Genomic DNA, 24,073 nt, shown 5'->3' with positions numbered 1-24,073 from the left:
TTAACTGGCAATTATTGTAAGTGGTACAACTGTTTATAACTTGTTATATCTACCATAACCAAAAAATTTTACAAATTCAGAAAATGAGGAGACAGGGTGAGTGTTTCTTCAAGTGCTAAGAAGATGTTTGGAAACCAGTTAATAAACTTGGGACTCAGGTAAGGACCTTCTTCAGAGACGAAAAAGGACATCTCTCTATTTGAGAGATTCTTTCTTTCCCTGTCTTTTTGTGCCAGTTTTCTCCTGCAATTTCTGGAAGAGGTGAATAAGTCTCCAGTGGAGTTCTCCTCTCCCATTCAAGGACACCTCAGTGAGACAGAGGGCCTTTTACAGAATAACCTCCTTGGGTGATCCCTGGCTGCAAAACTTCTGTTCTGTGTCTTGAAAAATGCAAATTTCTTCACCTCTAACAAGTTTTTTCTCCAGCTGCTGAAAGAGGAAAAGAGGATGCCTGAAAGCCTTTGTTGGCATTTTAGAAGGTCCCTACTAGTTACAGATTAATTAACTTTATGACAATGTTTCAGATTATGAAATAGTCTTTCAGAAGTAATTTAAGGGTAATGTCCATTTTTTGTATGAATGCATGGGGCAAGTCAGGCAATTAAAATAGTAATTGCAACACAATAGTAAAAGTATATATAGGAGATCCTCTGGATAAGTGGTAGGATTATTTTTTTCAGATATACCTTCTAAAACTTTAAAAGGTGCTCATGTGCTCTTGTCAGTTACCCCACGTTGCAGCCTACTTTGAAAATCCCTTGTAAAAGTATTACTTACTGGAAAAAAACTGTCAAATAGCTGAATAATATGACAAAGCTTTCCAAATCTTAATTAATTTTGTTTAAAACAATAGAAGTGATACTGAGATTTTTCTCAAATTCATTTTGATCTTTGTTAGTATAAAATCAAGAAAGAAAAAATGCTTTCTTCTTCTGCACTATTTCAGTCACTCTTTGCTTCTTACATAAGAAGCTGAATGCAAGTGTTTGCTTTTGTGTATTATAATGTGGTCCATGCATTTTAGAACCCTGAATGTGGGAGTCTTCAGAACACTCTGATTTTCTAATTTTATTTTTCCTGTGTTGCTTAGTTCTCTGAGGATCCCCAAGCAATCCAAATGTAATCTCCAAATAAGTGACAGTGAATCTAAATTTTTCCCCAGTACCGTTTATGTTCGTAGATATCTCAGACCAACCAAGGGTATATAGCTAGATTTGCAGTTTAAAATTTAATGGATTTTTTTTTTTTGCAGTGTCTGACTGCATGATTTAAAATGATCATTTTTTTCAGCAGTTTTTCTACCCATCTTTCCCTTCTAACGCTGAGTCAGAGAGTTCAGACTGTTTAATTGAAAATGGAGTGACAAGTCTTTACAGTGTGATCGAAAACCAAGAAAAGTCAATGGGAAGATATCCATTGACTTCATTTAACTTTAGAAAGCTGTACCAAAAGCTTGATGTATATTCAAAGCATATTTATTAACATAATTTAAAATTCCTTCCCAACTCCTGCTATCACACAATCTTAGCTAGACATAGAAATGGAGAGCTTCAGACCTTCTTGGCTAAGAAACTAATCTTATTTTCCCTTGGTTTTGCTAACCTTATTTTTAGAAAAGTAATTACTTTATGGCAAGAAATATTTGCCTTTATTAAAAATAAAATCTCTCAGATTTATTAAAAGCAGCAACAGAGAGTAGCACACTAGTGCTGGGGGCCCGTTGCAAGAACTGAAATGAGGTCCTTTTCCAGCCAGCTGCTGTACCTGCTTGCCCGTTCCCAAAGTTAGCAGCCTGGGAACATGACTGCAATTACATGGCCAGCCCATTCAGTAGCTCACCACTGAACTGCAGAATGCCCAATATTTATTTGCAATATCTGCATCCCAGATGTAAAAGAGAAATAGAGCAGTGGCCCTGTTTGTGCTTGTTCTGGTGTGCAAGACCAGCTTGAAGGGTTAACTCAGGACCAAATCTGCATCTTATCTGCACTGTTTGTCCTCAGAATCATCTCTTAGGCACTTGTAGCTAGTACTCCCTGAACTGAAAGAGCTTCGTTTTTAACATAAATTCATGGCCTGCTTACATGCTGCATAGATAAATTACCCATTTGAGCCCAGAGGAAAACAACACTTCCCCTGAGTGTTGGGTTCTTGGGAGGCAGCTCTGCTCCAAGGTGTCATGGTTTCACTTTGGGCTCTCTGCTTCTACATGATGTTGGACATCTGCATAATGACATTCCTTTCAATCACTATTAAAAGTTTTATAGCCAGATGTCACCACAGGCCACCCACGAATTTATTTGACAATATCACAGTATACCTTTCCAGCAATTCCAGGTATCATTTGCTCTTAGTTGTTGATCCATGGCCTGCACCCAGGCTCATTGTGCCAGCTGTTATGTGGTCCTGTTTGCTATGGCTTATCACACTCAGATCCTGTCTCCATTGCGCTTGGTTCTTGGCCAAGGAAAGGCTGTGCTAATCACATGTCATGCCTCTGTCTAACCCTCCTGCCATGTGGTAATTTTACATAGCCAATGTCAGCAAACACAAAAACCCAGTCTTCTTTCCTAGAACCTGATAACTCTTGCTGCAAGACAGGGTATGAAGGCATCTGCTTCCCTGCAATGACAATAAAGATTACAGATAGCAGGTCTTTAGGAGAACTCAAAGGTTCAGGCCATTCTCAGTACCAGAAACAATGCAGGAATAGCCATAAAATCTCTTGTGAATACTTTTATCCCAAGAGGTAAGTCTCTCTGATGAGCTAGAGGACTGCCAAGGCCTGGGAACTTCTACCTGATCTTAACAGTTCTATCTACTCCCTGTACACACTGCCAAGCCCCCACTGCCGTCCAGTCAAGACACTCGGGCATTAGGCACGTGAGAAGAGTCAAAATCAAGCAAGCTAAAAGTCCCGCCACAGCAGTAGTTATCAGTAAGGGTGTTCAGTATCCTTCTAATATTATAAAAGATTCAAATGAGATCATGGCAAGGATGGAGAAAGGTAAGTAGATTTTTAAGAAACAAAGGGAAAGGTTGCAAAAGGAAGAGAATGAAGCCAGATTTCCCTCCATTTGTGACCAAAACCATCTCCATACAAATCATCTCAACTTCACCATCTGAGGACTGACAGTGTCATTGTTCCATTTTCAAACAGCAGAGCTAGATAACAATGTGACAAAATAAATAAATCCAACGTCATTAACAATATCAACCAATATTTTTTTACAGTTGTACAAGGCTCTCCACAGGCAAAGAGCTGCAGCGGGCTCAGCTGTTAAGAGACTTTTGCAGAAAGAAAGGATCTTCCTGACAGTTTGATGGGTTACTGTGACCACTCTAGTTAACACCATTGTGGATATGGTTTCCTGTGCATCATTTCACACTGCTTATCACATGCTTATCTGACTTTTCTTCCTTTGTGAAATAAGATTAAAAATATAGGAAAGGAGAGGCAAGGCAAGGAGAAAATGTATTTTTGTGTACATTCTATATACAGTAGGGCATTACCTTGATCCTTCTTTGGGTTCTTCTAATGCCAAACCCTGAAGCATCTTAGCAGCTGGAATGAAATAAACAGATGTTTTCCTGGTTTTATTTATGTGTACAATAGATCCTCACTAATTTAAACCATTGCATGGGAAGACTCACTGTAAATGATAGAGTAAATGAACACTTTGCATATCTGAATTTTATTATTTTCTAATTGTCATTTGTTTTCAGCTATTTGTGGTAACGCATCATTATACTGTTACTGTAATTTGTATTAGTACTGTTGCTACCCCAGTAAAAGTTAGTTCTTAAAAAAAAACCCAAAAAACAAACAGTATTCTAGTATTGGTGCCTAGAAATAGACAAGGAATAATTAGTGAAGGAATACTTTCTAGTGCACAGGTCATTTTTACAAAGCCATTAGGAAAATGAATATTAAAAAGTACTTTGTTCAGATGTCAAACACACTAGTAAGTGCTTTGGAGAATGGCGTGTAAAGTCATGTCGTATTAATAATATTACGTCTCGATAAATCTCTGTCACTAAATCTTTACTGAGATATAAGAAAGTGATAGGTAATGTTTTAGGCTGAAAGTGTACTTCTTCAAAACAATTTATTTTAGGCAATATCTACACATGTATACACCCATAAGTGAAATATTACAATGGTTCCCACTCTGACCAACAGCTAGCACATCCAGTAGCCAATTTTTGAAGTTTTGCAAAAATTATTTAGTCAGTGAATTAGAAAGGTATTAAAAAACTGGCTTATTATTTTTCTTTTCTGACCTTTGCCGAACCAGGAAAAAATCTTTTTGTCAATAATTACAGTTTTTGCACCCCAATTTGTACCCCCATTCACTTTTGTATGAAGCAGAAATGGTTGAATATACTGCCAATCCCCTGAACTATTCTAAGTGACATGACTGATAAAAGAATAAACTCATATTGACTCTTGGAATGCCTCCAGATAGCTGTACAATCCATGTCCAGAAGATTTAAGAGCCCTGCTCTTCCCTGCTCTTTTCTTAAAGCTTACCACCTTTGTTAATGGCAGTTAAAGCTAATATGCACACCTATAACTTGAATTGGCTTAGGAATCGGTGTCTGTTTGCCATTGTTACCTCTTCTATGGGGACAGTAGCCTCTGGCAAAAAAACCAGAGGGTATACCTGAGGGCAATAACTGCTTTATCATTTCATCAGTGGCCACCTGAAGGCACCCTTCAAGTTATGGAAGTCCAGAAAAACTTTTTAGATTTAGCTTTCTAGTTCACTTAAAATAAATCCAACTGGTCTTTATGCTTGAATATTTCATCTTTTTTATGTATTCTATTAAATCATGTCTGAAGGCTATTGAAGTCTGAAGAGTCTTTGAGGAAAGCATCTTCTTCAACATATGCTACACTTTTCTTCCTGTACTACTATAAGCCCAGTTAGCCTGGAAAACATAACTTCTGTACAAAGATTTACGAGGCCTTGAAAGATTTTTGTTTGTTTGTTTTTCAGAGCCAGACAACACATATTAAAGTAAGTTCTGTAAAGAGTGAGTGCTTCATGGGTTTAATAATGAGAAATAGAAATTTCATCTCAAGGACAAAAATTTAGTTTTGATTTGAAATCAGCACAAGTTAATATTTACAGCTTCTGAGTGAACCTCAAAAGATTTAAAGTTCCAGGAATCATTTGTTTTCAAAAATATTACATTCAGAAATCAAGATTTTACTTGTGTGAAGAATACATAAACTATAACCACAGAGCTAAAGTGCTAGTAAGAACTCTAGAGACTGTTTCATAGAGAGACTTACTGGCTATATTCAAACTATCTTCTTTACGTAGCTCACATCGTCACTATAGTGCTTAAAGACCAAATGTCTAGCCCTGGACCAGCCTTCATTCTGTATACTCCTTTTTCAAATCCAGCTAAAGAATTTAAAGCCAAAAGGAAAAATAAGATCATCTAGTCAACTGCAGCATATCAAAGTCCGTCAGATTTACAGTATTCTTACATTGACTGTAATAATTTGCATTTGGCTAAAATGTAACTTCTGTCTAAAACCTATCTTCTAAAAAATGTACACTCAGTCTTAATTTAATGACATCTACAGATGGGAAATCTGCTTGGCAGTTTCTTCCCATGATTAATCACTTTCTCTGTGCTTTACTTCTTTTTAGCCTCTGCCTGGCACCAATTACCAGCCCCTGGTTCTCGTTATGCATCTCCTTGCTGAACGTTGTATTTTCTCCCTTGGAAGAGCATTATCCACTGCAGTTAAGTGCATCCTCTATCTTTTCTTTGGTAAGTCAGTAAGTGAAAGCTCTTTAAGTCTAAATGGTGGGGAGTTTTCCAGTTTTCAATTCAATTCTATGGCTCTGCCTAAGCCCTTGCCAGTTTTTCAAGCTGTCCAGAAGCATCCAGTCTTAGCTTCCTCAGTTCATGCAAGCTATCTGTTAGTTATCTGCTTATACATCTTGGAATTATATCAGAGTTCTTTACCATGGCACTGCCCTTGAGAACTGGGAAATCATATTCTACTCCAAGATCATCACTTCCCAAGACTCACCTCACCTTTTGGTCCTCCAAGTTTTAATTTCAAAAACAAATTTCTACATTTGTCAGGTTCAATATAATAATAGCAATGTGCCCAGTTTACCAGCCAAGCTAGAGTGACCGGCTCTTACCATTATTTCTCATCCCACTCTTCCCTGTACCATTAACACTAATATAGTAGTCCACCACTTCCAAAGAACTGTTTCACACTGACAATTGTTTTTTTCAGACCTGTTAGTCATCTAGTTTAAATCCATGTTATTGACACTATACTGCTGCAGAGTTCTTTAGTTATTCACTTATCCACATAATCAGTCTAAAGATCTATATTTACCATTTTCAAACACAGTTATAATGTTATGACACAAATGAGTTTACTTTCATGTGACCTTTTATGTAAAAAACCAATGTTGACTACTATTAATTATGTCCTTAGCTTCAAATACTTTAGGAACTGAATCCTGCCTCCTCTTTTCCATTATTCTTCTGCACCTGCTGACAAATTATTTTTACATTCACACAGTATCAACAATCTCAGATATTTGGGATCTTCCAAGGAGTCCTATATTTAATAAATATTAGTACTGTCAGTCCAGAGACATCCTTGAAAGTGCAGACATCTTTAAAGTATTCCTTTGCAACTAATGAGCCAGAAAATACCTCATTCTGCTACATTATACTTGTTTCTTTGCAAACAAACACTCATATTTGTTGAATACTTATGTCTTCTCTGTCTCCCTACTAATAGTTTTATCATTTCCTCTTAAGAATAAGATACATGCTTGTTTCTTCCTCTTGAATAATATCTTTGCTTTCCTACTATTGCTGTGGTTTCCTGTGTTCCTAATATATATTTTAAACTTTGACTGTGATTTCATAAAAGAAAGCTACTTCTTCAGCATCTTTAGCTTCTGTTGTGGTTTAAGCCCAGCCAGCAACAAAGCACCATAAGGCTGCGTGCTCATTGCTCCCCCTCAGTGGGATGGGGAGGAGAAAATATAATGAAAAGGTCATGGATTGAGGCAAGAACAGGGAGGGATCACTCACCACTTATGGTCACAGGCAAAACATACTCAACTTGGGAAAAAATAATTTAATTTATTACCAATCAAATCAGAGTAGGATAATGAGAAATAAAACCGAATCTTAGAACACCTTCCCCCCACTGCTCCCCCCTTCCTGGCACAACTCCACTCCTGGTTTTCTCTACCTCCTCCCTGTCACCAGCACAGGGGGACGGGGAATGGGGGTTGGAGTCAGTCCATCACACATCGTCTCTGCTGCTCCTTCCTCCTCAGGAGGAGGACACCTCATTCTTCCCCTCCTCCAGTGTGGGGTCCTCCCTGGGCTGCAGGTGGGCATCTGCTCCCCTGCTCCCCTCCATGGGCTGGGGGGGGACAGCCTGCCATCTCACCACGGGCTGCAGGGGCATCCCCTCCTGCGGCGCACCTCCTCCCCTCCTTCCTCACTGACCTCACTGTCTGCAGAGGGGTTTCTCTCACATCCCACTTTCCTCTCCGCTGCAGGTTCCCCTTCTTAAATCTCTTCTCCCAGAGGCACTACCACCATCACTGATGGGCTCATCCTTGGCCAGAGGCAGGTCTGACTTGGAGCCGGGGAATGTTCTAGCACCTTCTCAGAGGAGCCACCCCTGTAGCCCCTCGCCTGCTACCAAAACCCTGCCACACAAACCCCATACACCTTCCCCCATTAATTTTCTCTATAAATTTCCACACTTTTCTGTTTAATATCCTTCCTTCTGAACTATAATTTCTTGAGAGGATACACAGAGGTTATATAGATATAAGTATATGCTCTCTTGTTAGCCAAAGATATTTGGTGTAAATGAAGGGAAGCGACAATCACTTTGTAGGACCAGTCATGTGTCTTCCCAGCTGGGAGTAATTAACAGTGATGGGAAAAAAGGTGTAGAGACAAGAAGAAACTTTTCTCTTTTTCATCCATTTCCTTCATATGCAGACTTTCCTCCAAGTCCAAGAAAGAACTTCTCATGGTGCCAGCTTCCTCTGCGGTTTTGAACCTTTCAGGTCCCAGTACGCCTAGGGTAACTTCTCTTTCCTTCTTCATCAGAGACTGGCATCTTCCTCTGCCTGAATCTAATATAACTGTTACTTGAGTTCCCAAACTGAAATTTTCTGAATATCAAAAAGAAATCCAGTGCTTAATTGCAGGCCATACTTTTATGGCACAAAAATATTCTACCAGAGTTCAGAAGCCTTGATCGGATATTTCCATAAAAAGCCTGCAGTTTACTCACATGGATAAATTACCAATCTTTATCTTCATCTGTATGCAGCTGAAATCTAGTCTGAGCCCCTCAGATTATTTCCATTACACCAGGGTACTTTTGTTTTCCTTCTAAATTGGAAATCACACAGTAATGATAACTTAAATTCAGTGTAAGTGTCTTCTCTGAGGAACAATCAGTGATTTCAAAGCAGTCCACTACTAGTATAACTATGATATGACAATTCAAACATCTATAAATATCCTATTGTCTTTGATTTGCTGCTTTTTTTGGTAAAATGAATGGATATTTTCCTCATTCAGCAGATGCTGAGGACAATAGTAATAATATATTCCATTGCATTTCATGATTTCTGCTTGTGAACATTGTCCTTTCTTTGTTCAAGATAAGAGTTCAAGAATCACCACATGCTTCTGAATAAATATTCACTTTGGCTAAATCTGATATATAAATCTCTCCTCTACGACATCTGTCTAAATACTGGTCTCACTTACTAAATTTGAGGATTGCAGATCACTGGAGAAAGTCTTGCCTAAAATGCAAAAGTGCTAAAATACTTATATCATAACTTGATGTTTTCATGACATTACATAAAATTACATGTGGATAATACTTTATAGTAACTATATTACAATATTCTGACTCCGTGTGCATAACTTAGTACTAGAATATGACTGATAACCTCTGGGCCCACAACCATCCTAATTTATTCTTGCCATTTGCTACTGTAATTCAATTCCTGCCTGCCACATCCATCCTGGCTTCGACAGGTACTGCTTTGAGGTTACAAAACAGTCGGAGATAGGTAGGACACAGCAAATTCAGAACTTCACCAGAATATCTGATCTGTGGGCATGTCATAGCAGTGTGGAACACAGGGTGAAATATGTATAATACAGAGTAAGAAAACCTCCATATACCATCCCTGAATTTAGAAAACTGAAGGATCCCACTAAGAAACACACTTAAAGCAATACAGCTATAAGATGTGACTGTTCAAATGCTTCTCAAATGAATGTTCTGTAAATATTATCCCCAATCTGAGACTACAGGATGTAGGAACATTATAGTGCCTGTATTTAAATTTAATAGTACAGAGTTTTTTAATTATTCTTCATTGGGACTGAGAAACAATTACAGTTCCATCTGAAGAATTTCATTCTTGGATGGCATTACAACAGAGTATGGAAGCCTTAAGATGTTTTGACATAGGGGTTGTAGTTTCAAGTTTTTGTGACAGCTAGTCTTAGCATTTTATTAACAATGACTGGACTTAGATATAAACTTTGGTGGGAATATCAGAGACGTCCCGAGATGACTTGCCACTTGTTAAGAAAAGCATTTTATGTAGTAAAAGAAACATTTTACATAATAATAGAAACAGTTTCACAAAAAGACTTTGGTGTAACAGGAAGCAATTACTTCATTTAAGCAGCTCCATTGAGCAATGAGTTAATTAATGTCTTTTTGAACTCCCATTAGGTGTTTAAGAGTGTCAAGTTGAAAAAGTCGGTAACATACTTGAACCAAAAGTACTAGAATAAGACCTTCCTTTCCAAGGCCCAGTTAGGCAGCAGTCTTTCTGTGGACCTGTGGAACAGAAGGAAGTTCTCACTGCACTAAACTCCAAACTCTGGGTGCAGTTCCTTCTATTATTGCTTCCCCACCAATGACCTCTACCAAAGCTTTTATTCGCTGCCTTCTGCTCCAGCTGAGATAATTTTTGAGAGTGTTGGAATGCAAGAGAGAAAGCTATACAAGCATTTATTTTTCTAATTTAATGGATGTAATGAAAAAAAGAGAAAGAATTTGCTAATTATGTGAGTAAAACATCATGAATTTCCATGATTCAGTGTGTGAGAGTTTACAGAGGAATCAAAAGTTCTTCCCAGATTTTTTTATGGAAAATCTTTCAGCCAGACATGAAAAACATACTCATTTCCATAGTTTCATCTCCAGTCACCTAGTTCCCCACCTTTGATTGCAGTCCCTTGTAGTTTTATGCCTTATAAAAATTGTAAGCACCTTGGGGCACAAATAAGTCAGTTTAATTTGTCTATAAAGTACCATTCTTTCCTAAGGCATTGAATGACTAATATATGATAATTTATAAAGAAAGTATTTGCAGGTCAGAGGGCTTGACAGCAGGCCAGTGAATTAAAAAGAAAGCAATGTTAAAAAGACCTTCCTCCTTTTAGCCAAACTGGTCTTAGCTGCCAAGATGATACAGTTTTTGTTTGTTTGTAAATATTCAGTATGAGAATGCTGTCCCTTGGCAAAGTACTTCCTCCAAAGATGGGGAAGGTGGCTGCACCATCTGAGCTCACACTGAGCTTTATGAACGCTGCATAGAGCACAACTAGGCTAACTAGGCCAGCAAGTCCATCCTTCAGACTAGCATCTAAAACTAAAATGTAGTCATATTTAAACTGCAGGACTGGAAAGAAAACAGAAAAAAAACAATAGAATGGTACCAAATGTTTTTGCTTACTTTTGCTAGGAGAAATGGTTACACAGTTAACGTGGTGCATATTAAACACTCCTCAAATACTTGTTTATCAAACCTATGTTCAAAACAATCTGCTAAAATATGTTTACTCAGCACTGCATCAACATTAACATGATTCAGACTTTCTTCCCATTCTTCTGACTATACTTCACCAGACAACTATTTTCTTAAAGCTTGACAAGACAAAGTTCCCATATTTCCATTCAAAAAGCACTAGATTTGTTGCAGAGACCATGTGTACAGTTCATGCTCAAAAGCTCTCATGTATCCTGAAAGCATGTCCCATAGAACTGATGAGTCATGTGAACGGGCCATTTGTCCTGGATTCTCGGACACCCAATAGCCTAGTAAGACCTATAAATTTTGATTGTAAGTAAGTACTTTAGGGAAAAAATCTGTCCTTTTAATTTGTTGAGAAAGCACTGTTCTTTCCTAAGGCAAGGTGTGAATAATACATGACAATTTAAAAAGGAGCTGTTTGCTACTGTTACTACTCCTGCAAAACCTCTAGATTCTCAGACAAATGACCAAAGTACGGTTAATTCGCTCAGGCTGTATTTTTAGGTGCAAAGAGAGGACATATCCTCTAAAATCTAGACTTATGACAAGCTAAATATTTGGTGTTACCAACTAAAAACTCCATCATCTCAGGTTATCTGGTACTCCATTTAATGTCATAGCTTGTATAGGCAAAGAATTGCAGTTCTTCCTTTAATTTCTTCTGAAGTGCTTAAATCCTATTGAAAGCAAGGAGCTGTGTATCTAAATGCTTTCTTAGATCCAGAGTTAATCTTCCCAGTTGCAAAGAAAACCCTGAAAATAAAACCCAACTTCAAAAGCAAAGAAAGTAAAAAGACTGAAAAAGAAAAAGAAAAAAAAAAACAAAAACAGAAAGTATATTTAATTAATCAATTAAAAAAACAAAACAAAACAAAATAAAAAACATTAGCATGTTGGTTTCTTAAATTGCTTCAATTTTCTTATTTCTCTAGTAACCATCACCCCAATACTTAAAAGTACACTGCCAAAACCAGGCATGAATATGGCATGTTGGTGAAATTTTCATAATGCACCAATAATAATGCTGTAACTTGTAGATATTTGTAGAAATTTGCTACTAGAACATCGTGTCTATTGGTCTGTACATATGTGTGTCTTCTAGAACATTGCTGTATTTGTGATGTGAGCTATTAATGATTGTTATGATTAATTATGTTAATGATTAATTAATCATTATTAATTATATGGATGTTATGTGGAATTGCAGAATAAGGAGTAGCACGTGTTGGAATATGTATAAAAATAGACACAAGCAGACCCCAGAGTGAGTAGAAAGAAGTCATCAACATTAACATCATTCTCCTCCTGGCAAAGGGGAGGAAGAAACCCTTTTAATTAAACAATTAACCTGGTTCTCCTAGTGAAGAACTTTGAATATTGATTACTCACCATGAAACCTTCCTTTCTCCTTGTTGAGGAGCACAGGAAGCACAAGACCAGAGAAAGAGGTAGTTATTAGGAAGTTTGTGTATATCAGTTTTACCTGTATTACTACATTAATGACCATAGTAATGGGATTATTTGAATTGTATGTGTTTATACGATTGCAGTTAGATTAATAATGAATCTTTAATTAAACCATTAAAGCTTCAACTTAAATTATGACTTCATATAGATGGTGCATTTTTCTGGCCCAAATAAATTGCACATGTGTTTGGATTGGCAGTTAAATCTGGGTGCACCAACGTTCACATCACCTCTGCTTACGAGCAGTCCCTGTTTGCATTATAAACCTTTGGAAAGGCTTGGACACCTTGTGTAGTGCCTGGGGTTGTTTGCAATATTCTGAGAGCTGGAAGTATCAGTATTTGTATAAAACACATGAGAGTAAAGAATTAGGATCTATTTCATGAAAAAGCTTCTTTATTTAACTCTCTTTTAAGAGTGGGCTGTCAGACATAATTTTCTGTATGTTCAGATCAAACCCTTTGTAAACCTGCCATCTAATCACTAAAAGATAATAAACTTGTTCCAATAAACTTGTTCCAAGATGAATGAAAAGAAACAGTAGTGCTTCATTTGCTTAAGACAGTTCTCCAGAAGCCCCGAGGGTCAGAGCTTTCAGAGGAAAAGACATGTCCATCTCCATGGATAAAAAGCAGGATATCTCGTTACACCTGCATGCAGTCTCTACCCAGAACACCCAGAATGGCAGTGATCAGAAACAAACAGGTTGTAAGAACAAAGGATTGAAAAGCATTCTTACTTTTAGGTAAGATGTTAAGTATGGGAAGGATATAGGAACTGCATGCTACCATTTTGCCTTTAAGAAAAAAAATTAAAATGTTACATGGTATTTTTTTTATTCAAGACAACGCAGGAAGGTCCTTGTTGAAGCTGAAGTTGACAGCAGTGGCAAAAAAAGAGGAGCAAGGCTGAATGTACCAACCCATTAAATAAAGTTCAAATCACTCTAGCTGGGTTAAATAATAGAGTCTCTGAACTGGACCAAATGGCACTTTGCAAGAGATGGCACACAGGCCTGCCCACCGACACAACTCTCTGTCACACCTAGGAAAATATGGAAAAAGAAAGTGATGTGGCAAATGAACCTGCATGCACTGGGTAACACCAGTAGGCTGAGAATCAAGTTAGCAGACTGTTGGCAAAGTCACTGTCAGGGGAATGGTTTAATATCATTCCTAGAGACACATTTCTGAGATCCGTTACTAAGGTCCTCTCCTTAATAATTACTTCCTTACTTCATGTGAAGATTCAGAAATCGTGATTGGACAAATCAGGCAAACGTCTAAGGTAGGTGTTCAGTATTCCTGGGCAGAGACTTGAGGATGGTTACTTGTTTGTCAAGCAGAAACCTTGTTAATAGCAAATGGGTTACAGTTTGAGTGTGTTCCGTCATGCTGCAAGCTAATAGAAAAGTTTACATTTCAATTTCACAATTGGTCTGTAGCAGTAAATTATTTTATCATTCTTATTAAAATTCTGTATTTTCACATATATATATAACTAGCTGGAAAGTTCTGCTTTTTAACTCAAATTTTCTACACTGGGTCTCAGCCCAAAGGTGACTATTTTTAATTTATTTTCTTTTGGGGTAAATGTGAGCAAAATCAGCTCATTTCCTTTACCTATGAAAGGGTTAAAAAATGTTCTCTGTAAAGAAGTTAGATGGTTTATGTATGCAGAAAGCATCTGAACTTTAAAAGCTGAAAGTTACCAGGTTGATACAGAGGATTAGTCTCCAGGCCAATTCGCAAAAATGAAATATTAACAAAATAAGAGTAAAAATCTACTAAAACCAATTATGCAATGTGTTACTTAGTTACTGGTTGCAAACTCATTTATTAATTCTGACTTTTTGCCAATTAGCTTATAGTTGTGTTGCTATTTATCTGTATTCAGAATCACATGTATGACACTGATCTTACATAGCAATACAGGTCTGCCCTTTCATCGAAGTATTTTCTAGTTCATAATTACAGCAAAGTATGTTCCTAAGTAAACTGTGAACAAACTTACTGGGGCACAAGGACAAGCATTATGGGATAAACTAAGCTGTCCAATCAGATGTTGTTGTATATTTAGACAGATATAAACAAGGAAACAAGTTTTAGGTCCAGAGAAGTCACCAGAAAATACTATATGCTTGAGTCAACATTGCAAAACAAGTTTTAGATGGTGCTAAAAATCACCTCACCTTTTTTTTCCAAAAGTGTCCTGCCTCATAATCATCTGTTAATTCAGTCTTGAATGTCTTCATTTCATTTACATAACACAGGCCTTGTCACAGTGTGAAGTTACCTAAAATAGTTATTATGTCTTTGGGCAAAAAAAGGCAGACAACAGCAGAAAGAAAAGACTGTGATCATTTAGATCTCCTACTGAGACAGAGATTATATGTCTGGTTTCCTAAATATCCAAAGTGAGACTAGACTAAAGCAGTGGTGTTTTGAGACCTTCCTAATTTTGCCTGATGCCTTCCAACCTACTTGCCTGATATCAATACTGAGTTTACCCCAGTGGGTTTAATTTCACTTGCTGTCACCATTCGCGGTAGAAGTAGGCCAAAGCATTCACATTCTTGACTCTATTTCTGACTTAATGATTTTTCCAAGGTTATGCTTTATAAGCGGTTTCAAAAGCGGATTTTAATTTTGCATGCGTTGATTTCATGTTATTCATATAAGGGTCTGCAAGCACATGCACAAAATTCAGCGTTCCTGTAATTCTATAACTATTACACATATGTATAATGCAAATGATAAAAAGATACTAACACTTCAGAAAAAGCTACCTTTAGTCATTCTCTTTTCCCAGAAGTGAAGTATGTCTAATAAGTCTTGCCTTTCTCACAAAGGTATTGTAAGACTTAATTAATTAATGTTTGTAAAGTACTTTGAGATCCCTGTATTATTAAGCGTCCTGCTAGTCCACTTCTCTTAGCGACTCAGTATTGCCAGAAGCTGTATCTCCTGCCGATTACCAACAGGCAGGCAGCCAAAAGAGCAGTGGCAGATGCAGAACCTGTACCGGGAAAGCTTGAACAAGGAAACTTATTGAAGTAAATAGTCCAGAGCGAAGGACAGGAAGGGAACGAAGACAAAAGTGAGGACGAGGGAGAAGCTAAGCCCATCCTCCGTCCCCTTTCACCTGACAGATGGGCTTTTTCTCTGCCACCTTTCTTCTCTTGCTTGCCCCTTGTCTATGAGATTTATTGGGACCTTTTAAACCCTTTCCTTCCACCTTCTGCCTCAGAATGCTGTCAGAGGCCCTTTGGGGGAGTTGAGTAGGATGCTATTAGTTAGAGCCACTGGTGTTTAAATCCCAACTTTGCCACTTGCTTGCTGGAGGTGCTCTTTCTCTTTCCTAGTCTGTATTCACCTAGGCCAGATCCAAAGCTCATTGAAGTCATTGACAGTCTATCCTTTGATTACAGAGGATTAGGCATCTGTACACTCCGTGGTGTTGCTAAAATTAATTCAATAGTGTCTGTAGAACTCTCCGGAAAAAGAAAAAAAAAAAATAAATAAATTGCCCTACAAGGAGAAACTGGCATTACTATTTCCTGGAAATTGCAGATTTGGTTTTTTGTCACCAAACTAGGCACGCAACTTAAAAGCCAGTGCAGGGCACTGTGCCAGTCCCAGGGCAGCAGAGGAAAAGTCGTGTTCTTATTTCATGTAACAGAGTTTTCATCAAAAGTACCTTGACAAATGCATTACTGTTTATGGACCACTGATTACATGTCCCACAGTAGACAAGACAGGTAGTAAGACAGGGCTTTTTCCTCAGCACATACTAATGAGGCTGTTCTGCCTGCAGCTCCCTGTGGCCAGATGCTGTACTTGGATGGAGTCCCACTGGAATTCTTTATGGGTGCAGACACAAACAGTCAGTTGCAAAATCACAGTTTAACTATCACCTTTTCTGGAGAAAGCCAGGAATGAGTATCAAAGGCAAATGATACATTGCTTTGCTGATGAGGAAGGATTTCACATCCCACTTAATCTATAAATACAAGAGTATATTGCTGTGCTAACTTTTGCCTAAACCCTAGACATTCAACACTTTGGGGTACAGGTACTTAGTAAGGTGTGTTCAACTACCTCAAAAAAACAATTTCAAAAAGCTACTGAGACTGCAAAATTTCAGAGACCATGTCCACATATTTGTGGCATCAGCAGGCAGCACAGCAGGGCCCCAGATCTATCTTAGCCAATAGACTTCATTTGTACAGAACTAACATTGCCTTGCTCTGCAAAACACAAACTAGCACTGCATTAAACTGCTGGCACTCCTTGAAGCATGTCAAAGGCTGTCAGGAAGCAGACTGGAAAGGACTGCTGCCTGCCCATTTGCCCAGGAAAGTGAATGGTATGGGTTACCCTGCAGGTTTAGACTTGTCCGGAGAAAGGACAAGTGATCATCACCTCCTCTAAATGTTTGAAACATTATAGCTTGGATTACTCAGTCTCAGCAGACTTCAAAAAGCCTTTGTCATGCATCAGAAGTGGCTTTGTCCTTCCCCACATGCCAAGCAGTGCCGTTGTTTTGTAATGAACAGCTTCCATCAGAACACACAATTTCTCATCCTGACTCTGCTGATCATTCTTGTAATTAAGTCTCTTTTGATTTTCTTTGGCAGCGCACCATCTGCACAAGAAGGCACACCTGGAAAGCAGTTTTCCTCTGGTTTTGCTATCCTTGATTAAACTCTGTTTTAAACCAGAGAACCTTAATCAAAAGAATTGCCTGACTGGAGGTAGCTGTGCCTTTCTCACTTTTGTCACAGATTCCCTCTGAAGGCTGCAGGATTTGGATTTGAATAACAATTTCAAAAAAAGGATCCACAATGGAGGAGTAATATTTTCAGAGGATTTCACTCTGTATTGGGTTTGTGTGGCAAGGGTTTGGTAGCAGGGGGTCTACAGGGGTGGCTTCTGTGAGACGCTGCTAGAAGCTTCCCCTATGTCCAACAGAGCCAATGCCAGCCGGCTCCAAGAGGCACCTGCTGCTGGCCAAGGCAGAGCCCATCAGTGACGGTGGTAGTGCCTCTGGGATAACAGATTTAAGAAGGGGAAAAAACCTGTGCAATTGCAGCTGGAGAAAGGAGTGAGAATATGTGAGAAAAACAGCCCTGCAGACACCCAGGTCAGTGAAGAAGGAGGAGGAGGAGATGCTCCAGGTGCCGGAGCAGAGATTCCCCTGCAGCCCATGGGGAAGACCATGGTGAGGCAGGCTGTCCCCCTGCAGCCCAGGGAGGTCCACGGTGGAGCAGATATCCACCTGCAGCCCGTGGAGGACCCCATGCCGGAGCAGGTGGGTTCCCAAAGGAGGCTGTGACCCCGTGGGAAGCCCGCGCTGGAGCAGGTTCCTGGCAGGACCTGCAGATCTGTGGAGAGAGGAGCCCACGGAGCAGGTTTTCTGGCAGGACTTGTGACCCCGTGGGGGACCCATGCTGGAGCAGTGTCCTCCTGAAGGACTGCACACCGTGGAAGGGACCCATACGGGAGAAGTTCATGAAGAACTGCAGCCTGTGGGAAGGACTCATGTTGGAGAAGTCCATGGAGGACTGCCTCCCATGGGAGGGACCCCATGCTGGAGCAGGGGAAGAGTGAGGAGTCCTGCCCCTGAGGAGGAAGGAGCAGCAGAGACAAAGTGTGATGAACTGACCGCAACCCCCATTCCCCATCCCCCTGCGCCACTGCAAGGAGGCGGTAGAGAAAATCAGGAGCAAAGTTAAGCCTGGGACGAAGGGAAAGGTGGGGGAAAGGTGTTTTAAGATTTGGGTTTATTTCTCATTACCCTACTCTGGTTTGATTAGTAAGAAATTAATTTTCCCCAAGTTGAGTCTTTTTGCCCGTGACCATAAGCGGTGAGTGATCCCTCCCTGTCCTTGTCTTGACCCACGAGCCTTTCATTGTATTTTCTCTCACCTGTCCAGCTAAGGCAGGGAGTGATAGAGCGGCTTTGGTGGGCACCTGGCATCCAGTCAGGGTCAAAGCACCACACACACTCTTAAGAAAAAAATCCAATGGAATGAATTAAAGAGGAAAATAATAGGCTACCATAGACATATAATAAGTTTCAGTAGCAATTACCATAAAATCCTGTAGAATTTATTAGAAAAAATATTTGCTTTTTGAAGTATTCTTTTATAATTCACAAGAATCTCATTCCTGAGAGAGTTCAAGAAAATGTAAAAGGAATTATTCATCTTTTAATGAAGAGCAAGTTTAAAGTGATGCTACCCCCATAATTTTAAGAACCAGAGGCCGGGTCAGTGCTGCACCTCATATGGGGCACAATGCAGCTGACAGTATGAGGAAAAAGGAAAGAGAGATCTTTTATATTCTGATGTCTTTTATGGGCAGGTGAGGAAGAACAAAACTTTTATGTTGTTGTCCTGGGTTCAGCTGGGATAGAGTTAATTGTCACAGGAACCTGGGAGAAGGCACAGCCGGGAGAGCTGACCCAACTAGCCAAGGAACTATTCCATACAATGTGACATCATGCTCAGTATATAAATGGGGAGCGGGCTGGGGGGTGCTCTCAGCTTTCGGGGGGGGAAGTGGTGGAGCGTCGGGTTCTGGATGGTGAGCAGTTGCACTGTTCATCACTCGTTTTGTACATTCTTTTATTAGTACCGTTGTTGTTGTAACTTCTCTTTTTGTGTTGTCCCAGTAAATTGTCCTTATCTCATCCCTCGAGGTTCCAGTTGTTTTTTTTTTCTTTTCTCCTTTCTGACTCTCCTCCCCATCCCGCCGGAGGGGAGCAGGAGGAGTGAGCGAGCAGCTGCGTGGTCGTGGTCCTTTGTTACCGGCTGGGCTGAAACCACGACAGTTGTTTATCCTGTGTTGAATCAAATGCCAAAAGGAAGATCCATGTGGACCCAGATATATGTATGAAAACACACATGCATATATTCCAAACAGGTTCCAATGCCTTCTTCCAGTCCATTCCTGAAAAAAACTACACCTCATTGCCAGCCTAACATCAAGCACCATGCTGGTGCTCCTAGCTTATTACAGGTCTCTAATGGCTTCTGGTGGAGTGTAACAAAGCTCTGAGTCCCTGTACCTGTTAACAAAATGACAAGCTTCTTCCTGTCTCTGATCTGCCATCATGACCTCTGCACTGTGTAGAAAAGACAAAAAACTTTGTGAAAACTTTTTCCCTGGTCATTTACAGTACCCAAAAGCAGCTAGACAGAAAGGTTGAGAGAGGAGCTGACAGGTATAAAAATAAAAACTGGAAAAAAAAACCCAAACCCGTTTCTGAAGTGAGCAAATTACACAGAAAAGGGTATTTTCCAAGTCTGTAAATAGTTGGTGCCAACCAGTTTGAGCTGCTTAACAGCAGTAATACAGCTTTAAAAAGCAACAATAAAAAAGCACTTAGTTTACTAAATAATACATTTTTTTACATTTGATGAAAGGCTGCTTCTTATCACACAGATATCAAGGCGAGCCACCTAATGGCACTAATTTCAAACCCCGCTGCTGTAATGTTTAGTGCATGGGATACAAATTACAATGGATTCAAAACAGTTAGTGGTACATTTAAAAGAGGAATAATACTGAAATGCCAATTTATTAGCTTCTGAAATATGTGTGAGAATTTTCATAACATGTCTGCTCAGGACTGGCAAGAATCTGTAACACTGATAACCTGGGCTGGGCAAGGTTTAGAAATAAAAGTAAGCACCTGAAAGACTTGTCACATTCCCAGTGGGAGTTATGCTATTTACATGGTTTGTAGTTCACATTTATAGCAGTGTGGGTTGCTCTTTATTTCTCCCACTTTGCATCCTTTCACTTCAGTTATCTGTTCATTCAGCAAACATGTTTCAACTGAAGCTTCCTTGACCTGATTTATATCTTAGAAAATGTACTCATAACAAGCACAATTGAATGCTCAACTCCCACTTTTACCTCTGACACTATTCTTTTCTTCACCCCTTCCTGGCCAAGTCTCAATACATTCTTTCCGTTGCTAAGCTTGCATAAGCAGAATGACATGCTCACTAATAAATGGCGTTTTCTAGTAGCTTGTTCCTGTAGAAGAGAAGGAAGTAACTACAGATCAGAATGATCTGCTTACTAATACATGGCTTTTTCTAGCATCTTCCTCTGTAGACAAAAAGGAAGTAAATACAGATCCACTGCTTTCACAATACTGACTCACACAGTTATTCTTTTTGTTAGGACCTCCACAAGCTGGACTTAGTTTTGGAATTTATCACTGCTTCACTCCCACCAAAATCATCGCACTGGCATTTCTAGTACCACATTTTCTAAACCTGCTATGAAACTGGGCAGTACTCAAAAGACCAATTCCTTCTCCATGGTATCACTGCTGTGCAAACAACTGTGCAATGGTGTCAGGAAAACATGTATTAGGCACATTTATTACCACAGGTAACAGGAAATATTTTGCATGCCTATGGCTGCCACAAATCTTTCATGCAAAATTGTTTAAAGACTTGAAGTAAGCTGTATAGAGAACATCTTTTCATTTGGTTTACTTACTATAACAGGAACACTTATAAATAGCTATCATCTGGGGCTTTTTGTTTGCATACATTGCTAACTAGAGGCTGAAAATCATCTTGCATATATCAGACTTTACATAGGGTATATTATTGAAACATAAATAATAGAGCCACGCAGACATCAGCTTCTGTGAAGGCCTTTCACACAAAAAAAGCTAAAGATATAGATGGCCTAAAAAGGCCATCTGCTGTGAGTTGTTCCACAATGTGTTCTCCATCGTCCCCAGCAGAAAGCTTCAGCCAACATGGGACACTGTTACCACTGGTCCTTGTGTTCAGAGGATACCTTCTTTACCCATGTCACAGCTATTTTTCGTAACAAAGTGTAGTGATCCTGGCAGGAGACCATCATATCCCAAGGAGGCAGTGATCCACATCACAGGTAATCTGAGCAAGTGCAGACCTGTGCTGTGCTGCGCTGTGCTGCACCTCCAGCATCAGGCTGTGCTGTGCTGCTCAAATCTCTTGGCTGCAGGACAACCTCACCCAGCTATTCACAACAGAGGAACCTGAGCTCCCGCTCAGCATCTGCAGCTACGCTACCCCTGAGGTCTTGCCTTTATCAAGCAGTGCAGCAGGAAGTTCTCATGAGACCATCCCTTCTGACTGATAATAGAAATTATGAATAGAGTTGTTTTCTTGTAAGAAAATCATATACTAGCTCAAATGACCAAAAAGGGGGAAATGTCTTTATGGATGAGATCTGCGCATCGGGCCATGGAAAAATCCACATGGGGTCCACCCAATGCTGCATGAAAGTGGGGTGCCCAGCATCTGAAACAATGTAAAATTCACTCATTCTCTATGACCCTCTTCTTATTCTTTCTTATTAAAACAGATGTTTTATTAACCCTTTTGTTGCTGGGTCTTTCTTATTGAGATCCAGAAAGAACCCTCTCTCTCCCTTTCTCTTACCCCCCTCCCCTGGTGCAGAGCACAAGGAGGCACCTTAGCTGAAACACAGCAGACCATACCTTCTGCATGTAAGAAGACAGAAAGAAGCGAGAAGAGTTCAAAATTATTCTGGTGCTGCTGATGTACGGTTAGACCTTACTCAGTGGCAGCAGCATAACTCCAGGCATTCACCGAGATTAATACTGCAGAGACCAGTGGTTCTTGTTTAATGACTGACAGAAAAAATACTTTGAATGGGATAAAGCTACAAATGAAAATGTCTACATTTAGATGTTTAAAAGTATGTTTCTACCTGTGATTCAGTAGTCTTAACCTCATAAAAGAGAAGAGAGATCTAGAAAATACATTCACCAAATTCTAGATAACAAGTTGGTTCACTCTAAGTACTCAGCAAGCTCTCAATTCAGTTGCCAAGTGCACTGTGCCATCTGACATGTCCTAAGATACCAGAGACATCCAAGTGGGGATAACAGATATAAGGAGATAGGAACTCTTCTGACAGATTGGAGCCCAGCTGGAGGCTAGAGTGTGTTGAACCCCCTCATACATTGCTCTTGTTATACCATTAATTTCTGGAATAGATTCAGTGAACAAGAGACACACAAGCATTGTGTTCACCTGCACAATGATGTGTTTGAAACAAACAGCAGTAAAGAATTGTTACAGATCTTCTTAAAAAGGCATGAGTTTCAGAGGAAGTAGTTCAACACCATCTTTTTGCCTGTAAATTCATTGGACATTATTTTCTTCTATTTCACTTTTTCTTTTTTCATAACTTTTTAATTCTCAACTTGACATTTGCTGCATGAACACTTGATTCAGAATTAAGAAAACAGCTTAACAAGGAGAAGAGATATGCAAAATTGAAGGTTATTTATATAATCACTAGCAAAGTCACTTAGATGCTTAAAAGACTGTTAAAACGGATCCAAATCTCAAAAGTTTTTAATGCTAAATTCAAAAATGTGGCTAGAACCTTGCTTCATTAAAGAAGAATTACTAACATTGGTAATACAAGATCTGAAAAAACAGTGAATAAAGGTGCTGTTGGTAGGGGGAAGATGGGAGGGCAGAAAACAGTTAAACATTTCCCTCACCAACATTGTTTTCAAATCTGGGGGGAGCTGGGCATTTGGGGCTGGTGAAGGTAAAAGGAGAATTCCGTGGAACTAAAGCTACTGACATTGAAATTATGTAATGGTGATCTGCACAGATAAACCTTGAGAAACAAAGTTTACTTTCTTCCTCATCCCTTGGGAAAAAAAAGTAAAACAAAAACAGTCACTATTTTTTGCATCAGACTTCTTGAGATTTTTTTTGAAAACTTTAAAGGAAATGCTGAGGATGGCGAAGAGACAGTTTGAGTTTTGCCATCTAAAACAGCATAAAATAAGAGATTTTAGCTTTTGAAAGGTAATCTGGTAAGTGAGCTACAAAAACTATATTTTTGTGAAAAAAAGTTTTTTTCCCCCAGGAAGTCATTACTCTTCAAAAAAAGTGTCATGTTCAACACAGTCTAATTAGACGACAATGTAAATCTCTGGTAGAATAACTTATTGAGGTAGAATAAGATTTTAATTTAAATTTGAACCTTACTATCTTCAGTGGGCAAATGCCCCGTCATTTCCCCATTCCCAGCTTCAGGGTGTCCCCCACTGATCTTGTCACAGTTCTCAGTATAATTCTTATTAGAATTACATGCATGGTGTTCAACCTGGTCTCCTGAAGAGAGAGTGTATCAATGCGGTATTTCATTGCATATGAGATTGCCAGGGTATTCGGTTGTCACTCCCTAATACCTTCTGAACCCATTGATTAACTTCAAATTTGTCAAAAAAAAGTCACCAAATGAAAGTTTTAATGATCAGTTTTATAAAAAATAGGTACTCAGGTAGACATGAAACACACTTCATAAAGTCCCAGTCAAAAAAGAAGCTTCAATGAAGAGCTATATCTTATTAAGCATTAAAGACTACATCTGTGATAGTAGGTAGTATAGCTCTATAGGAGCAAAGAATTTGTGCTGGTGACCAGGTAGCCACATTATACATATAGTGTATTGGCATGTGACAGAATTTTGAACCAGCTCTAATTTGGTCTTGTGAATGGAATGCCTATTAGAAGCTATTTTGGTTTTGTTTCACCCAAAAGGAGTAAAGTTCACAAACTACAATGCAAACCAAAGCACGGTAAATGGGGATAATGTGAGATGAGCTTCAGAAGCTCCTGATCCTACAGTGCACCCAGGGAACCCCATCAC

The sequence above is a fragment of the Haliaeetus albicilla genome, chromosome 2 (genome assembly GCF_947461875.1).
Source record: "Haliaeetus albicilla chromosome 2, bHalAlb1.1, whole genome shotgun sequence".
In the NCBI taxonomy this organism is placed as follows: domain Eukaryota; kingdom Metazoa; phylum Chordata; class Aves; order Accipitriformes; family Accipitridae; genus Haliaeetus; species Haliaeetus albicilla.
Note: the sequence above shows the minus strand (reverse complement) of the source record.